General features: G+C 41.3%; 1 pseudogene; it reads left to right on the top strand.

Moving 5' to 3' along the window:
* Positions 1-10558: 10558 nt before the first annotated feature.
* LOC115514880 lies at positions 10559-13608 on the top strand (annotated as a pseudogene).
* Positions 13609-20715: the final 7107 nt, after the last annotated feature.

The following is a 20715-nucleotide window of genomic DNA, read 5'->3' as shown; positions in this document are numbered from 1 at the left end:
ATTGGCTATTGTCAATAGCATTGCTATAAACATTGGGGTGCATGTGTCCCTTCGAAACAGCATACCTGTATCCCTTGGATAAATACCTAGTAGTGTACTGCTGGGTTGTAAGGTAGTTCTAGAGTAGCTACACCAGTTTGTACTCCCACCAGCTGTGCAAGAGAATTCCCCTATCTCTGCATCCTCTCCAACATCTGTCATTTCCTGAGTTGTTAATTTTTGCCTTTTTGATGGGTGTGAGGCGATATCCCATTGTGGTTTTGACTTGTATTTCCCTGATGATGAGTGATGTTGAGCATGTTTTCATGTGTCTGTTAGCCATCTGGATGTCTTCTTTGGAGAAGTGTCTGTTCGTGTCTTCTTTCCATTTCTTCACTAGGTTATTTGTTTTTTTGGGTGTTGAGTTTGATAAATTTTGAATACTAAATTTATAAATTTTGGATACTAACAATTTTTCTGATATGTCATTTGCAAATATCTTCTCCCATTCTGTTGGTTGCCTTTTAGTTTTGCTGATCATTTCCTTCACCATGCAGAAGCTTTTTATCTTGATGAGGTCCCAATAGTTCGTTTTTGCTTTTGTTTCCCTTGCCTTACGTGTTAAGAAGCTGGTGTAGCCAAGGTCAAAGAGGTTTTTGCCTACTTTCTCCTCTAGGATTTTCTTCCTGTATTGCAGTTAGGTCTTTCATCCATTTTGAGTTTATTTTTGTGTGTGACATAAGAAAGTGGTCCAGGTTCATTCTGCATGCCCTGTCCAGTTTTTCCAACACCACTTGCTGAAGAGACTGTCTTTATTCCATTGGGTATTCTTTCCTGCTTTGTCAAAGATTAGTTTGCCATACATTTGTGGGTACATTTCTGGGTTCTCCATTCTGTTCCATTGACCTATGTGTCTGTTTTTGTGCCAGTACCATACTGTCTTGATGATTACAGCTTTGTAATAAACCTTGAAGTCCAGGATTGTTGTGCCTCCAGCTTAGGGTTTGTTTGTTTTTATTTTTTTAGGGTTGCTTTGGCTTTTTGGGATCTTCTGTGGTTCCATGCAAATTTTAGGATTGTTTGTTCTAGCTCTGTGAAGAATGCTGGTGTTATTTTGATAGAGATTGCATTGAATGTATAGATTGCTTTGGGTAGTATTGACATTTTAACAATATTTATTCTTTCAATCCAGGTGCATGGAATATTTTTCTATTTTTGTGTGTGTGTCTTCTTCAATTTTTTTCATAAACTTTCTATAGTTTTCCGTGTATAGATTTTTCACCTTTTTGGTTAGGTTTATTCCTTAAGTATTTTATGGGTTTTGGTGCTATTGTAAAAGGGATTGATTCCTTGATTTCTCTTTCTTTTTCTTTATTGTTGGTATATAGAAATGCAACCGGTTTCTGCACATTGATTTTAAATCCTGTGATTTTGCTGAATTCATGGATCAGTTCTAGCAGTTTTTTGGTGTAATCTTTTGGGTTTTCCATATGGAGTATCATGTCATATGCGAAGGGTGAAAGTTTGACTTCTTCCTTGCCAATTTGGATACATTTTATTCCTTTGTGTTTTCTGACTGCTGAGGCTAGGACTTTCACTACTATGTTGAATAACAGTGGTGAGAGTGGACATTCCTGTCATGTTCCTGACTTTAGGGGGAAAGCTCTCAGTTTTCCCCCACTGATGATGATATTAGTGGTAGGCCTTTCATATATGGCTTTTATGATCTTGAGATATGATCCTTCTATTCCTACTTTCTTGAGGGTTTTTATCAAGAAAGGGTGCTGTATTTCATCAAATGCTTTCTCTGCATCTATTGAGAGGACCATGTGGTTCTTGTCCTTTCTTTTATTGATGTGATGTATCACATTGTTTTGCAGATATTGAACCAGCCCTGCATCCCAGGTATAAATCCCACTTGGTCGTGGTGAATTCTTTTAATGTATTGCTGGATCCAGTGGGCTAGTATCTTGTTGAGAATTGTTGCATCCGTATTCATCAGGGAAATTGGTCTGTAGTTCCCTTTTTTAGTGGAGTCTTTGGTTTTGGAATCAAGGCAATGCTGGCTTCATAGAATGAGTTTGGAAGTTTTCCTTCCATTTCTATTTTTTGGAACAGCTTCAAAAGTCTAGGTGTTAACTCTTCTTTAAATGTTTGGTAGAATTCCCCTGAAAATCCATCTGGCCCTGGACTCTTGTTTTTTGGAGATTTTTTATTACTAATTCGATTTCTTTACTGGTTATGGGTCTGTTCAAGTTTTCTATTCTTGTTTCGGTTTTGGTAGTTTATATGTTTCTTGGAATTTTTCCATTTCTTCCAGATCGCCCAATTTATTGGCATATAATTGCTAATAGTCTCTCGTTATTGTTTGTAGTTCTGCAGTGTTGGTTGTGATCTCTCCTCTTTCATTCTTGATTTTATTTTTTTGGGGTCCTTTTCTTTTTCTTTTTGATCAAACTGGCTAGGGGTTTATCAATTTTGTTAATTCTTTCAAAGAACCAACTCTTGGTTTTATTGATCTCTTCTACTGTTTTGTTTTGTTTTTTTGTTTGATAGCATTGATTTTTGTTGTAATCTTTATTATTTCCTGCATTCTGCTGGTTTTAGGTTTTATTTACTGTTCTTTTTCCAGCTCTTTAAGGTGTAAGTTAAGGTTGTGTATCTGAGACCTTTCTTTCTTCTTTAGAAAGGCCTGGATTCTATATACTTCCCTCTCATGGCCACCTTTGCTGCATCCCATAGGTTTTTGGCTGTGGTGTTATTTTCATTGGCTTCCCTGTACTTTTTAATTTCCTCTTTAACTTCTCGATTAGCCCATTTATTCTTTAGTAGGATATTCTTTAGTCTCCAAGTATTTGTTGTATTTCCAATTTTTTTTCATCTGGTTGATTTCAACTCTCATAGCATTGTGGTCTGAAAATACGTGCAAGATATGATCTTGATATTTTTGTACTTGTTGAGGGCTGAATTGTGACCCAGTATGTGATCTATTCTGGAGAATATTCCATGTGCACTCTAGAAGAATGTGTATTCTGCTGCTTTAGGATGAAATATTTTGAATATATCTGTTAAGTCTATCTAGTCCAGTGTGTCATTCAAAGCCTTTGTTTCCTTGTTGATTTTCTGCCTAGATGATCTGTCCATTGTTGTAAGTAGGATGTTGAAGTCCCCTACTATTATGGTATTATCAATGAGTTTCTTTATATTTGTGATTCATTGATTTATATATTTGGGTTTTCTACGTTGGGGGCATAAATGTTTACAATTGTTAGGTCTTCTTGGTGGAAAACCCCTTAATTAGGATATAATGCCCTTCTTCATCTCTTGTTACAGTCTTTATTTTAAATTCTAGATTGTATGATATAAGTATGGTTACTTTGGCTTTCTTTTGGCAACCATTAGCATGATAGATGGTTCTCCATCCCCTTACTTTCTATCTGAAGGTGTCTTTAGGTCTAAAATGGGTCTCTTGTAAACAGCATATAGATGGATCTTATTTTCTTATCCATTCTGTTACCCTACGTCTTTTGATTGAAGTGTTTAGTCCATTGACATTTAGAGTGAGTACCGAAAGATATGAATTTATTGCCATTGTGTTGCCTATAGAGTTGGAGTTTCTGGTGGTGTTCTCTGGTCCTTTCTAGTCTGTTACTTGTTTTGTTTTGTTTTGTTTTGTCTTTTCTCCCCTCAGAGACTCCCCCTTAAAATTTCTTTAATGGTCACAAACTCCTCTAGTTTTTGTTTGTCTGGGAGACTCTATCTCTCCTTACATTTTGAATGACATCCTTCCTGGATAAAGAATTCTGACTGCATATTTTCCCCATTCAGCACTTTGAATATATCCTGCCACTCCTTTCTTGCCTGCCATGTTTCTGCAGATAGGTTTGCTGCAAACCTAATCTGTCTTCCCTTGTAAGTTAAGGACTTCTTTTTCCCTTGCTGCTTTCATGATTCTTTCCTTGTCTGTGTATTTTGTGAACTTGACTATGACATGCCATGTTGATGGGCAGTTTTTGTTGAAACTAATGGGAGTTCTCTGAGTTTCCTGGATTTTGATGTCTGTTTCTCCAGGTTAGGAAAGTTTTCCACTCTGATTTGTTCACATAAACTTTCTACCCCTTTTTCTCTCTCTTCATCTTCTGGGACCTCTATGTTTCATGTTATTCATTTTTAATGAGTCACTGAGTTATCTAATTCTTATATCATGCTCTTTTGCCTTAATTTTCTTCTTTTTTCTGCTTCATTATTCTCCATAAGTTTGTCCTCTATATCGTTGATTCGCTTCTCTGCTTCATCCATCCTTGCTGCCATAGCATCCATTTGAGATTGCATGTCAGTTATAACATTTTTAATTTCATCCTGACTAGATTTTACTTCCTTTATCTCTGCAGAAAGGGATCCTATGCTTTTTTTCAACCCCAGCTAGTATTCTTATTATTATGATTCTAAATTCTGGTTCAGACATCTTGCTTTTATGTGTGTTGATTAAGTCCCTGGCTGTCATTTATTTCTGTTCTTTTTTGGGGGTAAATTCCTTCATTTCATCATTTTGGAGGAAGAAAAAGAATTAATAAAATTGGGGCGCCTGGGTGGCGCAGTCGGTTAAGCGTCCGACTTCAGCCAGGTCACGATCTCGCGGTCCGTGAGTTCGAGCCCCGCGTCGGGCTCTGGGCTGATGGCTCAGAGCCTGGAGCCTGTTTCCGATTCTGTGTCTCCCTCTCTCTCTGCCCCTCCCCCGTTCATGCTCTGTCTCTCTCTGTCCCAAAAATAAATAAACGTTGAAAAAAAAATTAAAAAAAAAAAAAGAATTAATAAAATTAAAATTAAAATTAAAAACAACTAACTGATGCTAGATCCTAGATGTGTTCTGCTCTGGTTGTTGAAAGAACTTGGTATAACAGAGAAAAACAGGAAAGAAAAAAAAGGAAAAAAAGTAAAAAAAAGGTAAGAAAACGTTTGAAAACTTAAAAAATGAATACAATAAAATAGGATAAAATGAAATGATGAAAGTAAAATAGAATAAAGAAATTTACAAGAAATTAAAAATATAGTAGAAAAATATTAAAGAGAAATATTTTTTATAAAAGCAGAAAATAAAAATAATTTTTTTCTCTTTCTGTATTTAAGAATAAGAAAAGGAAAAAAATACCAGTGAACAGAATTAATAAGATTGAAATTACATCCAGTTTCCCCCAGAAGTCAAACTATGAAGCACTTTATAGTCTGTAAACTAAGCAGGCAGAGAGACTTATGTTCCTTTAGAGCATGGGTGGTGCAGTTGGATGGGGCTTGGTGTAATGGCCCTATACTCCACTAGATGGAGCTTCTTAGCTTAGTGGGGTGGATTGTTGTGGCATCTGTATGTGTGTATGTGCCTGCCCAGAAAAGCTGAAAATGGTGTCTCCCAGCTACCCAGTCTTTAGCATCAGAACTCTGTCTTCTCATTGACTGGCAGTCAAGCATCCCTCCTTTGTCTCTGGCTTCCATCCACTCCCCACTTTTACACTGTCCACAACCAAGCCATCAGCCTGCCAGGTGGCACCTCCCTCCTGAATTTTATCTCAGATGGGGCTGTGTCTCCAAACCCCTCACTTCTGATGGCCCTGCAGCTTTGACCTGCTCCAACCCTCTGGAGGAGGGTCTCAGCAAGCAATGGCTGGGTGCCAACCCACCCCCGAGGAATGTTCCCATGATTATGTAGCAGCAGCATTTCAGGGATTATGGTAAATCACAACACACATCTGGCATGAGGCTTCACCACCCTCTAATGTCCTTGTTCCAACACCAGCAAATGTGACTGTTCTCTGGGGTCCACTGGGGCCTTTGCCTATAGGGAGGCCACATAGCCTCTACCAAATGTCCTCTCAGCAGGGGAACTGTCTCTCCCAGTGTGGCCTGAGGACCCCTCAGACCTTGCTATCTGCTCTTGGGGGTTTGTCTTTCCCACCAGAGCTCCACCAGGAATCAAGCTATGGCGTTTCAGACTCTGCACTCCCCTGTTTATAGAGTCCTAGTGCTATTTAAACCCTTTCCTTTCTCCTTTCTCCTTTCTCCATTTCTTGGTCAGTCCCTTATGGGTGTTTCCACTACTTTCTCTTTCTCTTCAGCTGCTTTCAGAGGGAGTGCTTTTCCTGTACTCTGCCCCCTGTCTCTGTCCTCTCTCTGCAAGAAAAAGCAGCTCCCTACCCTTCCCAGCTTCTCTCTCCCCTAGTTTACCTTTTGTGCTGTGTATCTACTGAGTTCTGTGGCTCAAGTTATGCAGACTGTTGTGTTAATCCTCAGATCAATTTTCTAAGTGTGCAAGATGGTTTGGTATCGATTTGGCTGCATTTCAGGGATGAGAGAAGTAGAAAACTTCCATGCTGCTCCACCATCTTGGTCCATCTCTCTCAGTGCATTCCCATTTTAGATCACACAAGTGATATGAATTCCATTGAGAATCCCCACGAGAGCATTTTCTTCATTAATCTGTATCTAGAGAGAGAGTGTGTGTATGTGTATGTGTGTGTGTGTGTGTGTGTGTTGGGGGGGTTGTATAATATAATGTGTGTTTCCAACTAGAGTCCCCATTTAGAGTTAGGGGCATTTGGCTTATCAGGAAAACAGTGCAGATGACAGACTATATATTTCTGTACTCTTCTCTCCCATTAACTATCAGAGAGCACTGGATACATCTCAAATGGGCACCCAGGTGTCCCCTCTCCCTGACTCTCCACCCTTCGTTCCTTGTTTACTCACATCTTCAACTTTCCAGCTTTATTCTGCTGCTTCATTTAATGCTTGCTCACAAGCAGCAATTTCCATTTTCCTAGGTCTCCATGTTCCTCACAGTAGACACCTTCAAGAAAAATTATCCTCTTTCAAGCTGGTGTGGATTGTCACTCACAACACAGCACTGATTGCAGAGAAATCCTCACCCCCAGTGAGTGAGGGGAGGTGTATAAGGGGTGAAAAGGGCAAGGAATTCCAACCTTCCACATCCCAACAACCTTATAAATTGGGGGATTATTACTCTCAGTTTATAGATCAAGTAAGCTTAGTAATGATAAGTGATTTGCCTAAATCTTACAGAAGTATTAAAGGCCACATTCAAATTCAGACCAGTCTTACCCCAAAATCCATTTCCCCCTCATTCCTCATCCCTCGTGAGCCAATCTTATTGGCAGCAACCAGGGAAGAAACTTCCTGTGTATGTGTGGGTGTTCCTAGAATTTCTATATAAGAAGGGCTTTGGAGCAGCAATCTGGCTGGAACAGAGTGTGGCTAAGAGAGTTGTCTTGAAGTTGCATTTGCTGAGAAAGCTTGTGCTATTTACTTAGAAAGTTTTGCTTACTTGGGGTAGCATAGGGGAAAGCTGATAGAGATCATGGTGGTGGAGGCAATAAACCCTCTCAAGATACCCCCTGGCTTCTCCATTGTGCTTTTGAATTCTTTTATTAAATGTGTACATCCTATTTCCAATGATATTGAAGAATCTAGTCGACAGGAGACAGAGTGGGCTCACTAATTGGAGGACTGTGATTCCCAGTAGGTCCTCATCACCTGAGTCCATTAGGAGTGACAATGAAGAGCTGGAAGTGCTGGGCCCCCATGCCTGGGTTCCAGGAAAAGGAACTTAGTTTTTCCTTCATCTCCTGTGACCCAGTTCCTTATAGAGGTCAAGTAGCATCTTTCTCTTCTTTTGGGGGCTTGGTCATTTGCTGCTTTCTTGTCACTACTGTGATGATTTTAAGAAGATGGTTTTTGTGTTTTGCATTGCATTTTTAGCTGTTTTCAGTGGGCAATTTTTCCATATGATAGTCCACCTTTTTCATAAATGAAAAATCAAAGGCAAGATGGTTCAGGATAAAGATCACTGGTCCTAGAGTACAAAATCAGAACCTGTGTTTTAACACATAATTTGTTAAGTGTTTTACAAGTGCATGGGATTTTAATGTTTATTTTTTGAAAAGATAATTCTTGCACACACACAAGGAAATTACAAAAGATACGTAAGAAATACATATGTCACACTGTTCATACATCGCATGACATTCTCCAGCCACCCAGGTCATCTACCCAGAAACTACCACAGTTAGCAATTTCTTACTTCTCTTCCCAGAAAACTAAATCTATGTGCTAATGTATATTCTTAAGCAAATAAAAGAGCTGAAGCCACATAGCTTTGGAGAACATATCTGCAAATCACATAAGTGAAAAAGTACTTGTATCCAGAATATATAAACAACCCCTAAAGCTCAACAATAAGAAAACAACCTAATTAAAAAATGGGCAAAAGATCTGAAGACACCTCAGAAAGAAGTATACAGATGGTGAATAAGTACATGAAATGATGTTCAACAATAATGCGATACCACACACACCTATTAAAGTGACAAAACTAGGGGAACCTGGATGGCTCAGTCAGTTAAACCTCAGACACTGGGGAGCCTTCTTGGAATTCTCTTCCTCGTTCTCTCTCTTTCTCTGTCTCTGCCCCTCCTCCACTCATGCATGTGCATGCATGTATGCCCTCTCTCTCAAAATGAATAAACTTAAAAAAATTAAAATGGCAAAACTAAAAAAAAAAAAACAAAACTGGTGGTACCTATTGCTGGAAAGCATGTGGAGCAGTATGAATGCTCATTCATTACTGGTAGTAATGTAAAACATGGTACAAACATTTTGGAAGACAGTTTGGAATTTTTTTTAAGTTTATTTATTTTCAGAGAGAGCAAGCATGAGCAGGGGAGGGGCAGAGAGAAGGAGAGATAGAATCCTAAGCAGGATCGTTGATATCTGCACAGAGCCCAATTTGGGGCTGGAACTCACAAACCTGTGAGATCATAACCTGAGCTGAGATCAAGAGTCAGATGCTAAATGGACTGAGTAACCAAGGCGCCCCTGGAAGTTTTTTTGTTTTGTTTTGTTTTGCTTTGTTTTGTTTATAAACAGCAATGTAGGGGTGCCTGGGTGATTCAGTCAGTTGAGCATCTGACTCTTGGTTTCAGCTCAGGTCATGATCTCATAGTTCGTGAGTTTGAGCCCCATGGCGGGCTCTGCATTGGCAGTATTGGAGCCTGCCTGGAATTCTCCATTTCCCTCTGTCTCTGCCCCTCCCCTGCTTGTGCTCTCTCAAAAATAAACATTAAATAAAAAGCAACATAGACTTTCCACATGACCCAGCAATTCTACTCCTAGTCTGAAAGTTTATATTTACAAAAAATCTGCAGGTGGATGTTTATAGCAGCTTTATTCATGATCACCAAAAATTAGAAACAGTAGATGAATGGACAAAACAAACTGTGGTATATATCTGTACCATGAAAAACTATTAAGTGATCAAAAGGGATAAGCTATCAATCCATGTCACAACATGGATGAATCTTAAGTGCATTTTGCTAAGTGAAAGTAGTATGAGAAGGTTATATGTTGTAGGATTCCATTTATGTGATATTCTAGATAAAGCAAAACTGGGAGGGGGGGGCGGGGAAGATCAGTGACTACCTAGGGTTTGCAAAGGGTAGGGTTGACTAGTTGGAGCACAGAGATTTTAGGACCATGAAGCTATCCAGTATGGTTCTGTAGGGATGGATACACAAACCTATTCATGTATCAAAACCATAAAACAGGGGCACCTGGATGGTTTAGTCTATTGAGCTTCTGACTTTAGCTCAGGTCATGATCTCAGGGTTTGAGTTCAAGCCCTTCATCAGGCTCACTGCTGTCAGCACAGAGGCTGCTTAGGATTCTCTGTCTCCCCTTTCTCTGCCCCTCTCCTCATTCTCTCTCTCTTTTATATATATATGTGTGTGTGTGTGTGTGTATGTGTGTATATATATTACATGGACATATATATATTACATGAAACTGTATGACTGAAGACGAAAGGAACTGTACATAAATAAGCACAGGTTAACAATTCTGAAATGATTGTAAACGTATGCTGGGATTGACACTAAGTAAAAGAATTGGTGGACTGTGCGAGCCAAGTTTCTTGTTATGGGAGGATACAGATAAACAAAAGGTGAGGCTATACGGATAGAAACATATATGTATAGGCCGAGTGGGCAGGCAAGACTGTGCCCAGGTTTCATGGCGCCCTTTGACATCAGCCGCGCCTTAGGCGGGCGGGTGTAAGGGGAGCGGTGGCTCAAATGGCTGCCTCTCTCCATCCCAGCGGCACCCGCGGCTTTCGGGCCCAGCAACCTGAAATAAAAACAGAAAAAGAAAACGCTTTAAAATCTTAGAAAAGGAGAGAGAGGGAAAAGTCAATCTCCTCCGAAAACCCGCGGGAAGTCATTTTGCCTCTTCCCGCCTGTCCCAGCCCGCTGCAGCCACACCTTGGCGTCTGTCGGTCCCGGTCGGTGGGTCCGAGTGGTGAGCAGCCACCCTACCCACGCCCACGCGCCTCTGCTCGGGCAGTCCGGTCACGCCTCGTGGCCGCCCCTCCGGCGCTCCAAATGTCTGCCTTGCCTTTTTCTGCTGGGCCCCCAGTGGGAGGCGGCTGCGTGCTCTCCAGTTAGCTCCAACCAATATTTGGTTTCCCCCTCTTCCCCTGGCTGCTGTAATCTTAAACTGCCAAAGCTTAGAGAAACGCATGCCCTCCCTCAGCCCCCGCCCCGGCCACCGTGAGAACCATTTGGTGGCCTAAGAATTTTTATAATTTGGAGAAGAGTCTCTGTTTTAATACGTTATTTTTTCTGTTTTTGAAATTGGAGCTTTATTATTATTAATGTTTATTTATTTTTGAGAGAGAGAGTGTGAGCCGGGTAGAGACAGAGAGAGAGGGAAACAGAATTGGAAGTAGGCTCCAGGCTCTAAGATGTCAACACAGAGCCTGATGCTGGGCTCAAACTCACTAACCACAGGATCATGATCTGAGCTGAAGTCCCACGCTTAACTGACAGCCACCCAGGCACCCCTAAAATTTGGAACTTTAGACCAGGACAGCCTGCAAATTACAAACTCCCAGAGAGGGCCATATTGTTTTTCAGAGCCTTTTGTCTCGGCTTGTCACTCTCCAATGAGCTATCTCTGAACTCCTCTTTCCAGTCCTCTGTCTCCCTGAGCCTAACCCAGTGTCTCTTAGCTTCACTTTGCCATCTGTCACTGGGTAGCCACATCTCTGAGAAGAGCCCTCCTTGTCCAGTGTGGTCCCTCAAAGTTTTCCCCATGGGGCTTCGGGTGGTGGGGGTGGGGGAGATGAACACTGAGGCTAGCAGGTAGGTACCCCACAGCCTTCCTGTTCCGTGGGTGACCTGCATTTGGACATCACTGAGGCCATGCTCTATGAAGAGTTCAGTCTTGCGGAGCCTGAGCTGTCCATCCAGGTCTTTGGATACATGACTACCAGCCGCTCTCTGGGTTATGCCTATGTCAACTTCCAGTGGCCTGCTGATGCCAAGGCAGACACCCTGAACTTTGATGTGATTAAGGGAAAGCCAATTCACATCAGGTGGTCTCAGAGGGATTCTTCTCTGAAGAAACCTGGGGTGGGAAACATCTTCATTAAGTACGTGGACAAATCTATACATAAAAAGGCATTTTATGATACTTTTTCTGCTTTCGGAAACATTCTGTTTTGAAAGGTGGTGTGTGAGGAGAACAGCTTTAAGGGTTATGACTTTGCCCATTTCAAGACCCAAGAGGCTGCTGACAAAGCCATCGAGAAGATGAACGGCATGTTCTTCAATGACAGCAAAGTGTTTGTGGGCAGATCCAAGTTGTGAAAAAATCGGGAAGCCGAGCTTGGAGCCAAAGCCAAGGAATTCACCAATGTTTATATCAAAAACTTTGGGGAAAAGGTTGATAATGATAGCCTGAAAGAGTAGTTAGGCAGTTTGGTAAGATCCTACGTATCAAGATGATGAGTGATCCTAGTGAGAAATGCAGAGTTTGGCCTTGTGAGTTACAAAAAAGACGAGGATGCCAATAAGGCTATCAAAAAAATGAATGGATAATAAATCAGTGGGAAAATCATTTTTGTAAGCTGTGCACAGAAGAAAGTGGAATGGCAGGCTGAGTTAAAACAGACATTTGAAAAGCTCAAATGAGAGAATTAGTCGATATCAAGGGGTAAATCTCTACATTAATAACTTGGATGACACCACTGATTACGAGAAATTAAGAAGAGTTTTCTCCTTTTTTTAAAGTTTATTTTTATTATATAAAAACAGGGAGGGGGACAAAACATAAGAGACTCTTAAATATGGAGAACAGAGGATTACTGGAAGGGTTGTGGGAGGTGGGATGGGCTAAATGGGTAAGGGGCGCTAAGGAATCTACTCCTGAAATTATTGTTGCACTATATGCTAACTTGGATGTAAATTTAAAAATTAATTAATTATTAATTTAAAAAAGAATAAAAATGCTATTATCTTGTTAGGATTTGGGGACAAGGATATAATAAAACATAATAACAGTAAAAAAAAAGTTTATTTTTATTTATTTTGAGAGAGGGAGCAAGCAGAGGAGGGGCAGAGAGAGGAAGACAGAATCCCAAGCAGGCTCTGTGCTGTCAGCATAAAGCTCAACAGGAGGAAGGGAGGGGGTTGAACTCACCAACCGTGACATCATGACCTAAGTCAAAGTCAAGAGTCAGATGCTTAACCAACTGAGCCACCCAGGTGCCCCAAGAGTTTTCTCCTTTTGGATCAATCACCAGTGCTAAGGTAATGCTGGAGGGTTTGGCTTTGCTTATTTCCTAAAGAGGCAACCAAAGTAGTCAATGAGATGAATGGATGCACCCTGGGCTCCAAGCCACTGTTATGTGGCTTCCCAGAGGAAGTCAGAGGGAAGAGGCTCACCTGACCAACCTGTATGTGCAGCAGGGGGTTGGAATGAGAGCACTTCCTGCCAATGCCATCTTAAATCAGTTTCAGCCTGCAGCTCATGGTTACTTTGTGCCAGCATTTCCAACAGGCTCAGAGAAGACCTCCGTACTATACACCCCATATTAGCACAGATGAGGTTTAATTCATGCTGGCAACAAGGTGGGAGACCTCAAGGCTTCCAAGGAATGCCAAGTGCTATCTGCCAGGCTGGACCTTGTCCAGCTCTTCACCATTTGGCTACAACTGGTAATGCTCTGGCCTTTTGTGACCCCTGGGGTCTGAGTGCCCAGACCCCTTGGTGGGGCTGGTGCCACCCAGTAAGGGCTGACTGCTGCCAGTCTGAAGGTGTTCCTGTAACTGTGCAGATCTCAGCACCTTGTACTGCTGTTGCTGCTGCTCCTTGGGCTGCTGCACCTTACAAATACACCTCCAGTGTCTGTAGCCCTAATCCTGCCATCCAGCCTCTGCAGGGACCCCAGCCTATGGCCCATGTGCAGGAGTAGGAACCCCTGACTGCCTCCATGCTGACTGCACACTCCCCCTCCTCCCTGCTCCCCGGGAACAGAAGCACATGCTGAGATAATGTTTGTTCCCACTCATCCAAACAGTGCATTCAAACTTGGCTGGAAAGATTGTAGGAATGCTGCTGAAGGTTGACAGCTTTGAGCTGCTGCACAAGCGGGAGTCCCCCAAGTCTCTCTGCTTCAAGGTGGATGAAGCCGTGGTGGTTCTACAACCTTATGCCAAGAAACAAGCTGCCCAGAAGGTGGGTGCTGTTGCTGGTTCTACCTCTTAGACAAGGAAAAACTGATTCAAAAGCCAAATAATCCTTCATGAAAGGTTTGAAGGCTCAAGGTTTGAAGATTTCCTAGTTTGTTCTACGGACCTCAACAGTAAAAACAGAAAATTGGAAATTCAATAGGTCATTTTATATCAAAAGGTCAATTATGAAGTACCTAGAAATTTTCACTTAAAGGAAGATATTCTCTGGGTTCTGCTATGGCCCAGACTTTCTGCCCTGCCCCCCCATTGTGGGTGTTATTTTTTTCCCCCAGGAATTGGTTTTATTTGATGTACCCAAATTTCTCAATAAAGAAAAAATCTCCATATAGATGTAATGCCAGAATGTAATAAGTGCTCAAAAAATAAAATCATGGTGGGGTGGGGCACCTGGCTCAGTTGGTGGAGCATGCAACTCTTGGTCTTGGTATTGTGAGGTCAAACCCCACACTGTGTGCAGAGATTGCTTAAAAATAAAAAAAATCTTAAAAAAAAACGAAAAAAAAAAAACCACATGGGGACTCAGGAGACAGCAGGAAGAACTCCCAATGGTCAAAGCCAGAACAATTTTACAAACAAAATAAAGAAATATTAAATTATAGGCCAAAGTATAAAATAAATATCCATGAGTCCCCAGTGATATAAATGACCCAATGGAAAGGATAGATAAATCTCCCATACAGAAGAATTCAAAATAATTTATGTGGATACTCTGCCCTGAAGAAAATGGACCATAATTCCTTGCCCATAATGACTTATTTCCAGGGTATGGTATGGAAAGAGACAAGTAAAAAGTAACTTTATAGCATAGAAACCTGGGAAACACTGGCCTGGTAAAGTGAGATGAAGAGTGAACCCCAAAAGACACGTCTATGCCTTAATCCCCAGAATCTGTGAATGGCAAATTCTTTGGAAAAATGGTCTTTGCCATTTTTAAGTTCTTTTGCCATATTTAAGTTAAAGATCTTGAGATGAGGAGATCGTCCTGGATTCTTCAGGTGGACCTTATATTCAAAGACAAACGGCCTTATAACAGACACAGAAGAAACATAAGGAAGGTGATATGAAGAAGGAGGCAGAGATCTGAGTAGTGCAGTCTCAAGCCAAAGCATGCCCAGGAGTGCTGGGCAGCTGCCAGAAGCTAGAAGACACAAGGAATGGAGCATCCAGAGCATCCAGAGAGAGGACAGTCTTGTTGACACTTTGATCTAATTCAGGCTTCCAAAACTGTGATAGAATAATTTTCTGTTGTTTTAAGCCAATGAATGTGTGGTACTTTGTTTCAGTTGCCACAGGAAACAGTGATAAATCAAGTTGGTATTATGTGTCTTTGATATGTTGTGAGAATGGCACTTCACCTGTCCCCAAACCCATATACCCTGTGATCAAAACTTCAACTGAACTCGAGAGAGATTCTACTGTATACCTCACCAGTACTCCTTAAAAATGTCAAGGTTATAAAACAAAACAAAACAAAACAAAACAACAAACCAGGAAAATCTGAGAAACTGTCATAGTCAGAGGAAGCAAAGGAGACATGAAAGGGACCAAATGATAGAATCCAGGAAAGGAGGGGTGCCTGGCTGGCTCAGTCAGAAGAACATGGAACTCTTGATCTCTGGGTTGAGTTCCAGCTCCAAGTTAGGTGTAGAGATTACTAAAAACAAACAACAAACAAACTTAAAGGAGAAAAAAAAAAAAAAAAAAGAATCCAGGAAAGGAAAAAGGACATTAGGGAAAAGCTAATGGAATCCAAATAAAGAATGCCGTTTAGTTAATAATAATGTATCAGTATTGCTTCGTTAGGTATGAAAAATGTACCATGGTAATAGGTTAATAATAGGGGAAATAAATGTGGGATGTATGGAAATTCTTTATTATCTTTGCAACTTCTCTGTAAATCTAAAACTATTCTAAAATAAAAGGTTTATTTTAAAAAAGGACACCCAGGAAAAGGATAGGGAGTAGAAGAAAACATCTATTTTTCCATTTACCTGTGTGTTGCTACTGCAGGGCAGTAGAGAAGGGTTGTGGGAGAATATATGGAAACTTCAGAGGCAGGGCAAGGCTGCAGAGCGCTCCTCTACGATCCCTGTCCCACCCCCAGCCAGAGCCCTGTGGAGTCCAGGGGTGCCCAGGAGGCTTCTTCTTCATCGAGCTTCCCGCCCCCGCCGCGCATTTGTTGCCCAGGCTCCAGGTTAGCCCCCTCAGCCGGACTCGACAAACACCAGTCCTTCCCCGCGGCAATGCAGAATCGGAGAGCGGCAGCGCCCCCGTGTGGCACAGAGCTGAGGACAGAGGCCCTGGGCTCCCCCTTGACCTGCTCAGCCAGGACTTCCCCAGAGCCACCCTAGGCTTCCAACAAGTGCACAGAGCTTTGTAAGCATGGAGGAGCCCCATCCTGTGCCAAGTTCAGGGTGTGAAGTGTTTCCCAAATTCCACAATCACATGGATGTTTCCTCCTTGCTGAACGACTGTGAACAGCCTTCAGGGCAGAAGAAGGTCTGTAGGCTGTATTAGCTGGGTCCCAGGTCCAAGGTGGATCCCACATAGAGGGTACCCCAGTCCTCAATTCCTCAGACTCCTGGAATGAGACTTTGGACTCTCTAGTCCCTGATACTTGTTTGGCTGATACTTCCAGAAATGAAGGCATTGCTAGGAATCAACCAGGTGATTTTCTCCATGCCTAGTATGGCAGGGCTGAGGGCAGGACATGGCATAGGAGCTGCAGACTAAATTCAGTTACAAAGAGATCCACAATGAGACTGAGTGGGGCATTCACCCAATATCCACCCCAAAATCCCAGGGAAGTCCCTCTGTGACTGTTCAGAACTTTAGGGCCCAGGCATCCCACTACCATTCCCCTGGACACCAAGGGTGAACCCACCTCCCATGTCAGACCACCCACTCTCATAGTCTGGATGGCAGCCCTTCTCCAACAGGAGAGTTCAGGATCTGCCTCTTTTCCTTTCCATGGACCTAAGCAGACATGAATCTACTGTCTCTACCACCTCAGGCTTTCCTCCCTGCCACAACCAATTTCTGAAATTGAAGGTCTTGCAGTTCTAAATCCAAATCTAATGTCTGTTTCTGCAAACTAAGCAGTGATTTGGGGGTCATGGCTAGGGGAGGGCCCACAGGGCCCCACATGCTGCAGCTAAGCATAGAGGCGCCAATGGTCTTATGGCTTTGATTTTGTTTTTTAAGAACCCCTGGACCTGGCCCAAGAGGCTGGTAAGAACTTCATCTGGGACCCATGCATGTGTAGCTGTATCTAGGGTAGAGAGGGGTAATGAGTTCTGGGAGGGTAGTAAGTAGCCTCATCTCCCTACCCACCCTCCATCCCCCAGATGACTTCAAAATCACATACTAGGAAAATACTCCTCCTGCGACAGACTTAATTTTTTTTAATATGAAATTTGTTGTCAAATTGGTTTCCATACAACACCCAGTGTTCATCCCAACAGGTGCCCCCCTCAATGCCCATCAGTCACTTTTCCCTCTCTCCAACCCCCCATCAACCCTCAGTTTATTATCAGTTTTTAACAGTCTCTTATGGTTTGGCTTCCTCCCTCTCTTTTTGTTTCCCCTTCTCCTCCCCCATGGTCTTCTGTTAAGTGTCTCAGGATCCACATAAAAGTGAAAATATATGGTATCTGTCTTTCTCTGTATAACTTATCTCACTTAGCATAACACTCTCCAGTTCCATCTGTGTTGCTACAAAAGGCCATATTTCATTCTTTCTCATTGCCAAGTAGTATTCCATTGTATATATAAACCACAATTTCTTTATCCATTCACGACAGACTCAGTTTTAAGGAGTTGCAGTTTCTAGATTTATTCGGTCATTATTTAACATCTACCATGTGTTAGCCACTATTCTAGGAAGTTGGGATACATCAACAAAAATAGGAACAATTCCTTCTGTCATGGAGCTTACATTCAGATGGAATATATGGTCAATAAATAAAGTAACTGATGTCAATTATAGAGGTGTCAGTAAGTAAAGATTGATTTAGAGATAAAGAACAAGTTAGGTTATATGAGGAAGCTGGTTGCAATTTTAAATATCTCCAAGGTAGGCTTTTCTGAGAAGTGACATTTGAGCTAAGTCCTGGGGGGCCTAGGGAGTGATCCCTCTGTTTATTGGAAAGAAGAGTATTCTAGATCACCTCTGCACAGACCTGGGACTCTACTGAGGAAAGCATTGAGGCTGCAGCAGGAATGGGAGTGAATGGATTTCAGGAAGAACTTCCTGTAGAGGAATTGTGGGGATCTGGGTTTGCATATCTCATGACCTCATGATCTGTTCCTGCCTACCCCTTACTGGTGATTCATGAAACCCTTGAGCCTGGAGGGGAATTCAGGGCCTGTGAGTGGAGGAAAGATGGGAGACGAGGGAAGAAGCTGAAGTAGATCCTACCCTCAGCTCTGTCTCTGCACTCATTTTCTCCTGCATCCAGTTTGATGTGTAAGCAATTCTGATAGGTTCAGCAAATCCTAGAATCTCTGGATCTGGAGGAAAGTAGGATGTAACACTAAAGAATTTCTAACCCCTGTAGGCTCAAAACAATACTTTCAAAAAATGTTAAGTGTAATCAAAAGAATATAAAATAGTTGATCTATAATCTTTTATATAGATTATATGCTAAAACTATATAACATTTTAGATGTATTGGGTTAAATAAAATATTATTAAAATTAATTTTATTCATTACTTTTTACTTTTTAAAATGTGGCAAATTGAAAACTTAAAATTACATATGTGGCTCAGATTATAATGTATTGGATAGCACTGTTCTAGATGTTTACCAAGTTTAGCTCTTAAGTTTTGGTCTAAATTCCTTTTCAAGTTAGTTTTTGTATGTGTTGTTTGTTCTTTTCCTTGTCAATTTGTTCCAACTGCATTTGTTGAAAACACTATCCTTTCCCCACTGAGTTACATGAAGAGCTTATAAGCATATATGTATGGTTCTATGCATGTATTTTTGTCCAGTTTTCGTAATTGTTTTCTGAAGGACAACTTTCCAGTATACCTCTTCATGGTGCATTACCAGAAGTCTTACCCTGCAAGAGACTTTTGGAAGGGAAGGTCACAGCCTATAATTAGATCTTGTAAGTCCAATACAGGTCCAAACATCAGAGATTCTCTATTCAGGTTTCTCAAACCCAAGTAAGATTAGGCCTGGACTTTGAGGCCCCAAATCCCTCAGGAAATTACTGACTTTATATCACCTGCAATAGTAAAGAAGGATGCCTCATATCAAATTGGCTTCTTTAGTATTGGAGACAGCAATTGCATAGCTGAGATTTTTCCTATAAAATCAGAATCCAGTCATTAAAAAGGCAGCTAAGTTTGAACGGAAGTCTTGGAGGCAGTTCAGTTAGGTGTTAAAGAAGCACTGCCTTCGTCCTCCATCCTCCCCCAAAACCTTGTGTACCAAATCCTATAACTGGTTCTAGTGTTTGGCAATGAGACTACCCACTATTCAAACTCCAAGGAATTCCTCACACTCTAAAGAGTATGAGCTCTTTGAGAGCTGCACTGGTGTTATTGATCCCTTTGTGAACAGAGATAATTTTATCAAATAAAAAGTAATGACTCCTCATCCTACAAAGCAGTTTTTCGGAAGCAAAATCCCATAAAGTAGTACAAGTATAAAAATATTTCCATCTAAAATGAAATGCCACACTGATCCAGGCAGTAGGCAAGCATATCTGCCACTTGTCCCCAAATGCTTAATTGGATATTGGTGTGGTGTGGTGTAGTGTGGTGTGTGTGTGTGTGATGTGTGAGACAGGGGGCAGCTGTAGAGAGGGAAAGAGAGAGAAACAGTCATAGGAGATTCATCACTTAAGTTCCAGGGTTTGGAAAAAAGGTATACTCTATATTCTGCTTTTCAGAAATAGCTTCTGGTTTGATACTGTGCCCTGGTCAATTCTGAATGCCACCACCACAGTAAATGACAAAGTGACTTATCATGATCTGAGTTTTATATATTTATATATTTTATATAAAGCAGCACTCCTTTAGCAGGGGAAGTGTTACATATGGCATCAGACTTGAGCAGGCCCTGAAAGCACAGGTAAGTTGTGTAGCCAAATGAAATCCATTCCTAGTGTTCTTATAACTGCTGCAGAGTCCATTCTTCTTTGTTTCATACTTGTAATCTGTGAGGAGTTCCCTAAAGCTGGTTGACTGCAGTGGAAAAAATTGAATCTGGTTTACATATGGTTTTGAATATACTTTGAATAGCCAGAGGTGGACTGTTACAGCATTACAACCCCATTCAAGGATGATCATAAAGAACAGTGGGGAAAGGGAAATCCTCCCAGAGGGAAGATCTTACATAAGACCTTCTTTAAATTCTCTTTGTCAAAAGGAGAAATGTCTTGTGGTTGAATCCTCATCAATGCATGGCAGTAAATTGTTTGCTTAGATGTTCAGTGACTTGGAAGGAACAAGATGGGAAGATTTGTGATACACATATTTGAGGATAAGGTGTGAATCACTTACATGACACATTAGGTGTCCACACCTATTCTAATGCTAACAAAAATGGATGAAAAAAATATATAAAACTTCATTAAAAGATCGAAGGACTTATACTTTGGTGGGGATTGTCCAGCCTGAAATCAGGGCACTCTGAATTTACTCTTGTCAAGAGCTCATCTACTTAATGTGGAAAACTTAAGATTTAGTTTTCATGGCCTCATAAGGCATTTGGTATAGAAGGCAAAGCCCCAGGAGCCCTCAAAGTAAAAAACCTATTAGGATGATTTTGATTAAGCAGGTACTGCAAAGTGCCAGTTCCTTAGTGTGAGGTAGATGTCCTATGCCCAAGAAACTACAGAGCCGGTTGCCTTGATGCTGAGTAAAGTGGGAGGAAAAACTTGTGCCTAAATTTTAATAAGTGTTCTTCTCTCTTATGGATTTTCAGCCCAACTTTATATTACTTGGGTGGTCTGGAAATCATCATGCTATGAATTCAGGGAATCTGGTGCAAGCAAACCCAAATCCTCTCTGGAGGAACCTGCTATTATCCATGCTTTGAAAATTCAAAAAAAATTACTTAATAAGCAAAATAAACACTTGATTCTGAATAAGGAAACATATTTTCACAAAAAACAAGGCACCATA

The sequence above is a fragment of the Lynx canadensis genome, chromosome B2 (genome assembly GCF_007474595.2).
Source record: "Lynx canadensis isolate LIC74 chromosome B2, mLynCan4.pri.v2, whole genome shotgun sequence".
Lineage (NCBI taxonomy): Eukaryota > Metazoa > Chordata > Mammalia > Carnivora > Felidae > Lynx > Lynx canadensis.
The sequence above is the reverse complement of the archived record's forward strand: the minus strand, read 5'-3'. Positions and strand labels throughout refer to the sequence as shown.